This window comes from Anarrhichthys ocellatus, unplaced genomic scaffold (genome assembly GCF_004355925.1).
Source record: "Anarrhichthys ocellatus isolate YVR2014 unplaced genomic scaffold, GSC_Weel_1.0 scaffold1, whole genome shotgun sequence".
NCBI classification, from domain to species: Eukaryota; Metazoa; Chordata; class Actinopteri; order Perciformes; family Anarhichadidae; genus Anarrhichthys; species Anarrhichthys ocellatus.
In genome coordinates, this window is record NW_022280031.1 from 1102524 (window position 1) to 1114522 (window position 11999).

Genomic DNA, 11999 nt, shown 5'->3' on the forward strand with positions numbered 1-11999 from the left:
AGAGAGAGAGAGAGAGAGAGAGAGAGAGAGAGAGAGAGAGAGAGAGAACTGTTACTGTATGGACACACATCAGTATTAACAAAGTTTTGTAGTGAGCTTCTATTTTTGTGTATCTACGATTTTTGTGTCTCTGTGTGTGTGTCTGTGTTTGTGTGTGTGTGTGTGTGTGTGTGTGTGCGTGTTTGTTGAAAATGTGTGAAAATGCCTGCCTGGAATTGGCACTGCCTCCAGAAGCTCACAGTAATGCATTCACTTTTGGTACATAAATCACAATCAGCTCATTCTGCCATCTGGGTTACTGCTACATGGCCCTTGTAATGTACACCCTGGTTAGACCACCGGCTGAATAAATGAGTCTAGGATACGAAGCAGATACGTGGCTGTAATGGACAGTAAGGCGGCAAACATATACCTGTATTTTGTTTCCTTGCAGAGAATATATTATATTTCATATTCAGTACCACCTACCAGTTAGGAGATGTGTGTTTTCTGTGTGTGCACATATGTATGTCTGAACGTATCTGCCAACTAGCTGATCTTATCTTTAAAAATGTTGACAGTGCCTACTGTGACACCAGTTAAGATGGGTTTAGTAAATAAATAAGAAATTACAGTAACAGACCTCAATCACCACACTTTGAGGCATTTACACAATGGTGCAGACATTTCTTTTTCTTCTTAGCATGGCAGAAATCTAGAAAACACCCTGATTAATGGAAAGCAAAATCTGCCTTTAATGGACCTGAGGTTTTGCTGATCTCTACACCAACCAATTTTCATCCTCAATTGTAACCTGCAAAAATCAATTCTCCAAACACAGGGTCAGTGAAGGTCAGGGTCCTCACCCAGAGGTGCGGCCTCTCTGAAAGGTTCCTGTACAGACCAGAATCTAATTGGAAACGTAAAGTAATTCATTGGTTACTGGGACAAAGGGCATTCCTCTCACTTTCCCAAACACCAATTAGCTCGTGATAAGTTATAAACTGAGGCATGCAGGCGGTTTCACAAACACACAGCTCCCCACGTACACACACTTACACCCACACATACGTGTGCAATACCGGAACGCAGAGGAAACTTGAGCATTTCTAACCACAGCCAAGGTCACTCAGTAGCTGTGTACTGTGACCCCACGGTCACAGATCTTATTTTGAGATATTGAGCGCATACATACAAGTCCATACTGTTGGGAATAGATTCTATTTCATTCCGATACCACGGAGATGAGGTGTCTGCCTCGCTACAAAACAAATATTAAGTTGGGATGGAATGAATTTGATCAATGTGTAGTTGATGAATGTATGGCAGTACAGCATCTTTGAGATTACAGGAAGCTAAATTACAGCACAATGAAGCTTTTTATTTGATGAACTACCATCCGTCTGCCCCACCAGTGACTGTCTTATGAGTTAAACAAACGATATTGAAGTAAATTTAAATGTCATGTCTACAAATAATCTGGGCAGTTGGTCTGAAATAAATTGAAGGCAACAAATCACAATGAAAGGTTGTGGAGTGAGAAGGAGAGAAGCATAATTCAATGACACTAATAGAAAAGCATGTGGCACACAATTTGGATCATGTCCAGCAAAATGCCTCAAACAAACAGGATATGAATAGGTGTTGATGCTAAATAGATTTTTGGATATCCATTAGATCGAAGTGAACAATAAAAATGTTTAAAATACAAAATATGAATGACCTAACGTCAATGATGGTGACATGAATATTTGCACAGCAGTGATACAAATTATTTCAAAAAAAGAAAAGAAACGTGTGACCATTATTATTTGTAATCCTTATTCTCTGTAACGAGACTTTAACTTTTTAATCCACAACAACTCTGTGAAGGATTATCGCAAAGCCGGATAAGCACGAATTCAATGTATTTCCTGATAAAAAAAATTTAAAAAATGTTTAGATGATATACTTATAAGTCTGCATTCAGCCTTTCAACAGCCTGGCTATATAGTGCATCCTGTTGGCGCATCAAGTGGCCGCAGTCCTCGGAAACGCATCCCACAGTGCGGGAAGTGCGTGCGTGCAGTCATTCTACTCCCCTATAAATTCATTTATGAAAGTATGCAGTATTGTTGCGATGATTCGACCGGCCTACATATTTACACACATTTTATGCTCTTGATTATGGCTGAAAATTCTTAAGACAGGAGTGTTCACATTCTTCAAAGCGATGCCACATGAAATGCTTGCGCACACAACTGCTGCTGCCCAATCTTACAGTGGAGATTTCACTGAAATGTTGCTGTACAATACATGCCCGCTACGTAATTATCAGTGCAGACATTTCCCAGCTTGTGTAAGCCGTCGGAAACCATTTCCTACTTTGCCGTAACCTGAAAATCTGTATTAGCCCGTTTACTGTCTAAACCATTTAATATGATCAGGGATCACGACCGGTCTCGTGCGCGCAGCGCTCATTACCGACTACACTTATCCCACTCCGTTAATTATGTTACAAGTGGCAACAAGTTAGGCGGTGGTGTGCAGTCTTTAAGTAAAGATGAAAAAGGTTCAATGAAATGCAAAGAGGCACCTCTTCAGACACATACGCGCACGCACAGAAAAGCACCAAAATCACCAATTTCCCCTCTATTATGGTGCACAAATAAACTACTACAGTGCAATAGCGAAAGGCTTTCTGCAAGTCCGGCGGAGTTGTATGTTACAAGACCAAACCCCGGCACCGTCAACTTTCCTATTAAATTAAAAAAAAACACCCCACCAAAGTCCAACCTTTGCAATCGTGCGGCGGAAACAAATACCTTGTGCCTTGACAAGTTGCAGTGGGATGCGGTGACGGTCACTCAACTTGCCGCTTCCTCCTGGAATGAAAGGTGTACGATCCTCTGTGTGATAAAAAATAAGATCAGAGAGATAGACACTCTGTGCGCCCTCGTCTACCACCGCGCTGCGCGTCTAGTCTCCGTGCCGAGTAGCGCAGGGAGATGGACGGGTCCAAGCCGCTCTCGGAACGGCGTGGTGTGGAAAGCCCCTGGTGGTGATGGGAGGAATTTACAAATGAAGAGGTGGAGGGGAGAGAGAGAGAGAGAGAGGGGATGTGTGAGAGAGAGAGAGAGAGAGAGAGAGAGAGAGAGAGAGAGAGAGAGAGTAAGGCGATCATCAAAGCCACCAATGGAAAATAATAAGTAACAGAGAAGCATTTGGTTTTGAGCTATAGCTTCTTTGGCAGATCGTATCCTCTAAATAGATCTGTGGCTTCAACTTGAACTACACTTTGGTGATTTTGGCATGATCATTACAATTACATTAAACCGACTAAAAGGGATTGTATGGATTTGTTTGTTTATTCAGAAAGAAAACAAAAACAGACATGAAACATATATTGCCGCAGGTCATTGCCTTGATTTTCCGAATTTGTTTTTCCACTTGCACTCCTCGTCGCCATGACTTTACTCCAGTCTCTAGAAAAGTGTTGATTGTTATTTTCTGTGCAGATTTGTATGTAAATACATGTAGTCATTGGTTTTCATCATTACAATAAATTAATAAGTTAGAGTACCCTTTTTTTTCTGAGGCAAGACAAGGCGAGGCAAGTTTACGATTCACATTCGGAGGCAGCTCAAGGTGCTATGCCTTAAAAAAAGACACAGGTAATAGAAATACAAGTGCATGAAACTTATTTTGACATTAGGAAGTTACAGACAAAAAGACACAGGTACAGTACGAGGAATTGAAGAAATGCTTTGAGCATAATAGACTGCGATAAAGTCCAGAGGTGGTATGCAGATGTGTTTTCTTTGGGGAATTAGACAAGGTGAAAATGACAAGTTTGCCTGCTTCCTCGAAGTGGATCACCTGCAAATGAGTGCACGTGTCGGAGAAATATGCAGTGAGGGGCGAGAGACAAGAATGTGACGGAGGGAGAGAGACTGACACAAAGAGAGATTACCCGGCATCACAACAAGCTGCATGAGTCTCTCAGAGGCTCAGTCAGGAAGGTTACGAAGGTCAGGAAGCTGACATACCAACAAGGATTTTAAAAGCCTAGTATATTGGCTGTTCACAGAGAGGTGCTGAACAGAGGAAGGAGAACACAGAGAGAGAGAGACAGAGAGAGAGAGAAGTCAGGGGAGTCAGGGAATGCGAGCGAAGGTGGGAAAGAAACAGGTTTTAAAAGTATTGTCTCCTCTTAATCCCAAGTAAGAACGTCAAGACCGGCTGGTTATAAATCAACAATTCAAAGTGTTGAAACTGTCTGGAATAGGCAAGGACTTTAGGCATCAGTGATTTCAGTATGGACTTCTGCCTCAAGGTGGTTTGATGACATTTAAATGTTGATGTCTACGTTCTTTTCAGAACCGTTACTGATAACTGGTATTTAACCTAATGTCATTTCCCACAGTGCTACATTTCCCTTCAGAGTTACATTCCTTTCCATTAGGTGTTCACATTAATCCTGTCTGACCTCTGACGAGTCTGTCAACATTGAGCCATCGCTGAAACACTTAGTTTGTTTGAAAGTCAATTGTCACTTTTATTGGAATTATGTAAGGACAGAATTAAATCAATTTGATTGTACATATTTAAGCAAAAGGTTTTGTCTTGTAATCATCTTTTTCATTGTAGCCCAACCTTTGCAATATGCTTCTTGCTGTCCCTGGTCATTTTACAGCTCCTGGGATGGAAGTGCTGACTAAGGACATGCCTCCTGAATATTACATTTTTCCTCAGCAGCGAGGTGTTGAAACACTGCCCGTGTCTATCGCTCAAGCCCATAATGGGAACCGGAGACCAGCACCTACAAACATAAATATCTGTGGATATAGTACTGTTAGACACAACCAGCAGAAGATCAATACAGGCCTATGTGAGAGGGGGGGAGAGGACGGGAGAGAGTGAGGTGAGGGACCGTGGGTAAGAGGTCCAGAGATGGAAACGGTAGTAATACCGGCATATTTCACCAATACAATACTCTATCTCCCATGTCGAAATGATTTTAAAGGAAGGTACTAGTCAAAGGTTACTGAAGCAATCTATTTCTCCAAATAAAGAGACGTTTCCCTGCCACACTTGCTACTGTGTATTACAGCCATCTCCTCTTATGATTCTATCCATGCTCACACTTCCAATATTACTTTTGCCAAGTTCTAAAACCAATAGCCTAGTAGGTTGCAATCACTTTAGAATGACCCAATTACTTCATGTTTTCTATATTTAGGGAAAAACAGCTGTTTTAAAACACCTCTTGCTTGTAGCACTACAACATAAATCAACTTGGCATAATTACATGTACAGCATAGAGCAGCTACTTGCAACATTGTAACTGTCGGATTGTGTTGTAGTAGGCTCAGTTGGTTAAACATTGTGAGGTGCTGTTTATGGCCCTGTGCTTCAAGTTAGCACCATGGACAATTCCTTGTGTCCACATGGAAGCCTGTAAGGGAGAGCTGAGTCAAAGCTGATCCCGAATCAGCACCATGGAGAACTCTTCATTACCAAACAGTAAACTGTGTGAGAGAGTTGCTTCAAAGCTGATTAAGGATCAGCATTATGGACGTCTCATTTTCAAATGGCAGACTGTGGCTAAAAGCTCATTCCAAATCAACAGCATGGAGAAGCCATTTTCAGATGGAAGTAAGCGGGAGAGAGCGGCCTCAAAGCTGATTCCAAATTAGCACAGTGAACAACTCCAAATGTCCTTACCGCAGAGAAAAGGTGAAAGCTGCTTCAAAGCTGATCCGATATCAGGGACACATTTTTTCATGCTAGCTTTTTCCACCAAACGGCATTTCTTCTCCTGGGATGACATCGGAAGCCATGCAAAGAGTTGCATTAGACAAAAGTGACTTCTCTTTATCTTGCGTAGTGCTCTCCCTATGTGTGGCCACTGTTTGTGGTGAAGGAAAGCGAGACAAATAACCTAATCTATATGAAACTTTTTCTAAATTCTGTATAACCACGGCAAGAAAAAGATGCAGCAACAAGGTTACAGAAGTAAAAAAAACAAGCCAGTGGCAGAAGCAAAGACGTAAGTGTAAAATTGAGGCTATAATGAAGAAACTTGTGAGATGGTAAGTTCTTCCAAGAATCTGACATATAGATATAATACTAGGATTATTACGACGTTTACAACAAACCCTTAAACAAAGCTTGCCAAGATTCAGAAATGAGCAGTATTGTCTCCTTACAGCACACCAGCTCCGTCACATTTAAAAGAATTTAATATAGATTTGTCCGTGCTGTGTGTCAAATTAGGAGGCTTTGACTCATTGAAGGTTCACTCTTGCCATTGCAGGGACATTTTAATTCAATTACATTCCAATCCAATGAACTGTATTTATCCCTGCGGGGAAGTTTTCATGGTGGATCAAAATACATTAAGACAATACACGCTATGAATTCAATGAGTTAAAAGTTTACGAAACACTCACCTCAACAGCAATAGCACTCTAACCGCCATTTACCTACATATACAAGCTAAAATAAATATTTACATTTAATCATTTTCAATCAAGTCTCAAGACTGCACAAACATTATTTGCAGAGAACGCCAAGATTTTGTGATCGATAAGAGGTTCAGTTACACACAAGCAACCAAAGCGATTTGGTCCCAGAGGACAAAGGGAAACAGGGTCCCCATTATCAAGCTTTGGTAAATACCGCTTATATCTTGATAGATTAAAATCACTGAAGCTCATACAAAGCGGAGCAGATGCAACCAGGAGCTTGCATGCGGTTCTTCTCTCTAGCCGTGCCCTTTATCAGATTCTATCAGATCTATCTATAGTTGAACTGGAGCATTTTCTTAGCTATCTCAAAGTGAGCTGCAGGGCCTGAGTCAAATTCAACACACCTGCCAGACATACACTTCTCAGTTTTAAGAGATCACAGAAGAACAACCGGAGGCCCAAATCAATAGCGCATCATCCGTGTTTTACTGGGTGGATTTCAAGCCACAGCCCTTCTATTTTACATCTATTCTACAAGCAATCAATGAATTTAAACATGGTGGTTCAGTGTATGGCAGTTCTGGGTTAAGAGGACTTGTCATTATTTTTCCTATTGGAGTCTATACACTTGTAGAAGAGAGACAACTTCTTCTGCTTTACTTTGCAGTAGTTTAAATGGCTTTCTGAATGCTGTATCTTGATTGTTGTATCTGGGAGTATTCATTTACCAGCTTTTGTTGCAATTTCGCGCAGTCTAATTTGCGTTTCCTCTATTTTTTTAAACTTACAGAAAGGTTAACCTCAGATTTGCAAACAAACCACGTCGTTTGTTGATATGTTATGTGGTGTTATTTCACATTTATGGTCTAAAAGGAATGCCTATTTATACTCACAAAAGAGAGGGGTGCACATTGGGATGAACACCTTTATTAATGAGTCTTGCCTCACAGAGTGGACGAACACTATTTAGTCGCCATGACGCTGCTTGATAGCAGGCCTGTTAGTGATAGCAGTAGCACAACCTTGTGGGCAGAGGATGAAGTTTATCCATGTTCAGTGACGTGGGAAGCTAACCACTTTTCGTAGGCTGTCCTGTTGGCCTACGTGGGGTCTGTCTGCAGATTGCAAGTGAGGGGTGAAATGTAAAGGGGGCATAACTTGAAGTTGCGGCTGGCTAATTAGCCAACAAGCTAGCTAATTCCACCATGGTTTCATGCCTTCAGAGGTCATACACCTTTAAGAAAGAAGGGGGCGTAACTTGAAACTTCAAGTGGGTCTTGCAGGACGCAGATTTGCCACGTGGCCCCACTACACCCGCGACTCCAATACCCACAATCTTAGATGCTTCTGGGAAGAAGCAGTCGGAGATCAAATAAGAATGCCTAGCCAGGACGTTTGAGTTCTCCAGAAAGATGAGTCGGCATTGAGGAATTCTCTGTGGTCCCTTGTCCGTGACAGGTGATGATAAGATTTACGGTACAGTAGGTTTACTTCACTGATCTGCTGGCTGGCTCGTTACTGTAGTGAGCAGGGATTTGGTTTTTTTGATAACTGGCCTTCACATCATTCACAACATGCTCAGGCCACTATAATTGTCTGCTAATACTAGATGGTATATTGTTCCAATTAATACATCATATCCTGGTAGCTCTACAAAATGGCCTATTACTGAAAACTAAAGCCCCAACTCGACCACCAAATCTAATTTTGTTTTAAAAATACTTGATACCTGTCTACCAAAGCCTTAATGATAAATGGTTTGATTCTTCACCAAGGTCTAGATATGACTTGTTTCCCCACCTGACTATACCAATGCCCTTGCTGCTCATACTCAGGCTACTAAACAAGAGGATGTTGCCTTAAAGTCATATTCAATTTAACCTCCAAACTTGATGTTAAATTAAATTAATTTAAGACTCCTTTATTAAAACCGTCTCCATCAACTATGAATTGCTTTCACATATAGGAATAACGTCTATAGAACTCCCGGACCATATTCCCAATTTTTATCAGAATTTGGAGAATTTATCTCAGAGATTTTAGATATTGGTGATTTTGATATTCATCTCAATAAGGCCTTTGATTCTCTATGTAAAGCCTTTGCTGGAGTTCTTGATACTTGATAGTACCCTTGACTTCACATACAGGATATAAGTGATCTGCCGTCTCTAATACCACATGGTGTCAGATCACTTTCTTATTAACTTTTAAGCAACGTCCTTTTAATGTTGGTGGTAAAGTATTTACCACTCGCCACATTGGACCGATAACTAACTGCGCATGGTGAGCAATTGGCTCCTGGCTCCTTTCACTTCATGTGGAGAATTGTACCAGTGACTCAAACAAAGCTCTTTCTAGTCTCTCGGATTCAGTTGCACCTCCTTCTACCAAAACAAGACGATGAGAGAGGTCTAGACTCTGGTTTACGTTGAACCCCAGTGTTGAGACTCACTCCCATGAGACATTGTCTAAACTGGTGTCGGCTTCTAAACCAGCTTTCTCTTCGACCCCTTACCTACTAAACTTGGAAGATCCCATTTCTGGTAATACAATGCTGATGATAAGTTAAGTGATAAGTTATCCTTTACGAGTGGCACTGTTCCTCCTGCCTTTGAGACTGCTGTGGTTAGACCTCTTATTAAAAGGCATAACTTTTGATGTGCTGTATTCAGAAATCTTTTTGAACCTTTCCAATCTGCTTTCAGGGTCACTCCACTGAAACTGCACTTCCAAAAGTAGCGAATGATTTTCTGCTTATTATGGACTGAATTTGGATTCTCAGTCAATGCTTATATTACTGGATGTTAGTGCGGCTTTTGACAACATAATTATTTATACTTCTAGAGTGACCAAAAAAATCAATTTGGCATCTCTGGCCTGACTCTCGTTTGGTTAAAGTCTTATATACGTATCTAAAAGAACACACTGTGTTTCCTTTACAAATAATACATCAAAATTTTTGATGTGAAGTATAAGTATCTTTTTTCTTGGCCTTCTGTTTTTGTCCCTTTTTATTTCACCTCTTGGCCAAATTAATTTCCACTACACTGATGATACTCGCAAAAAATTGATACATCGACACTTGTTTTTGAGAATTGTGTTTTACGAGGTCTTTCAGCCCTTAGACGGGGGCTTGACCAGTTGTAGGTTAGGTTCTTTCAATCACACTGCGCTCTATTTGTTTGTGTCCCACAAGCACACCTTTGCCTTTTGTGTATTTGAGTATAATCTGCCCTCCCTCCAGGTCTGCATGGTGGAGAGGAGGATGTGAGGCTCAGTTCGTATGTTTTATCTATCTTTAATGTTGCCTTACCGATTGTCCGTACTGTAATTCAAATCATGTTGGTTTGTTCTATACACACAACATCTATCGCATTTCTGTCCGTCCTAAGAGAGGGATCCCTCCTCTGTCGCTCTTCCTCAGGTTTCTCTCTCTTTCTTTTTCCTCGTTAAATTGATTTTTTTTTTTCCTTTTCCGAGTCGAAGGTCTCAGGATAAAGGATGTTGTATGCTGTAGAGATTGTAAAGCTGCCTGAGACAAATAAGTGGATTGTGATATTGGGCTGTATAAAAGAAAATGTACTTGAAGTGAGTGTTTTAATTAATGAGTTTAATATAAACAATGACAAACAAGGGAAGCCAATACAGCACAACAACAGTTGAGTTGGTCACAGTTATAATTCACGATCACTGGAAGTGATTTTAAATATCATAAAATAAACAGCTGCTCTGTATTTTTTACAGCCCACAGACTGATGATAACTTCAGATATGCACTCAAACAGTGACAATTCCATGCATGAGCACGCCATGTTTCATGATGGATCTGGCTTTTGAGTGAGATTTTCACATAGCATAACATCCTTATCCATAAGCACTGTTCCAGCGTTTTGCTATGACTGCAGGCAAGCCCAGTTATCTCACCCATTTGACAGACATCTTAAGTATATCAGCTCCAATCTCTCTGTTCATCTTCCCCGAGCATGTGGGGTAGACTTACAGATATCACTGAGACTCCTGTAGCCCACAGCTAGATCACAGCCCCCCCAGCAGGAGTTGTAAAGAACCATGACTTGATCATCTGTACTGATTTGATCCTATCTTCTGGCAGGCAGTGGGATCTCCTTCAAAGAAACCCTGCCAGTTCAAAACGATCTGCAGATTCTATGTCACTGCAACTCTTTCACACCCGTTCATTCGCCGAAAAACAAAACATCACAGTTTGAGTCAATGCCGCTTCGACGTGAGGAAAAGTGAGAGGAATTAGACAATCAACAAGTCGTAAAGTCAGTGGGAATACGAGAAGTGAAGTATGAGTCTCCTCATCAGATGAAATGTTAGTTTACCATAGATTGTGGAGAAGCAAACCAGACTGACTCAATGCTAAGCAGTCTAAGGAGAACTAAAAATAGCCTTTCATATTCACCACATTAATCTTTCTTTATGCCCCTCAGAGACATTATATTGGGAGTTAAAATCCAGTTATTTTCACAAAGTGAGTTTCTTAAGTCATATAATATTACCAAGGCATTGCATTACAACGTGTATGTGTGTGTGTGTGTGTGTGTGGGGGGGGGGGGGTTGTTCATAACGCAGAGGCAATTTATTTCACTGAGAAGAATGTGTGAGGAGGAAATACCAGCATTTTGTGTTCATAACACAATTCTAGAGCCACAGCTGACACGTTGAGAAAGTGCAATATCTCACCATACTTTCCGTATTGTATTATTGTCAGCTTGTGCATAATGTAAGTATGTATATAGGTATAAACCAGGACCACATATGCAATAGGTATATCAATACAGAAATCCCATTGTTCCTCGTTCTTAAATTCCTATGTACTTTGTTGAAATACTGCCATTTCTCAAAAACTTAGAAGGCTCTTTCGTGAACACACCATTCAACAGCAATAGCTCAAGGCTGTGAGCCTAAGTTTGTGTATTAATCTTTGAATAATTGTACTTTTCAATATACTGAGAGGAGAACAAGTCAAGAGGAGAACAAGTCAAGGCCTGGCGAGCACATCGACTTAGACCAAGACGCTGAAATTGTATTTTTCTTTCAGAAAGTTCCATCATACCAAACAGAACAAAAAAAGAATCATTGTAGAAACTAGCGATGGCCTTATCAATAAAACGACTTCAGTGCTAACCACTGTGAATCAATCCTTAAAAATTGGCTTACTTTTTGGAAGTGTAACATTCATGCACCTTAAGAGACTTTATGGAGTTCTGTAATATTATTTGCTATATTGATCGATGTAGCTATGAAATGCTCTTAAATCAAGTTACATTACTTTACTAACTTGGGAATGTAATCCACTTCCTTACACACTCAGTCAGATATTTCAAGCAACATTTTTAAACAAGTGAACTTATGGTAAACAAAAGTAAATCAATAAACTCATCTACTTTTTGTCACTCCAGCCTCGATTTTAATTTTCCTTGATCTGCACAGCGTTCAACATGGTCATTCATTAGGTTTTACTTGTTTATCTTGAAAAACGATTTGGAAACCAAAACCTTTGCACTTTCATTACAAGTCGCGAAAGCAATGAGGGTATGATTTT

The 11999-nt window shown here is 40.5% G+C and overlaps 1 protein-coding gene across 1 annotated transcript in view; it reads right to left on the reverse strand.

The window, feature by feature from the left end:
• The window catches only part of cdh22 (cadherin 22), a 154312-nt gene extending 151323 nt beyond the window's left edge, over positions 1 to 2989 (reverse strand). Inside the window, exon 1 of the mRNA XM_031848850.1 lies at positions 2784 to 2989. The gene's annotated coding sequence lies outside the window, so the exon portion shown is untranslated. The remainder of the gene's footprint in view (positions 1 to 2783) is intronic.
• Positions 2990 to 11999: the final 9010 nt, after the last annotated feature.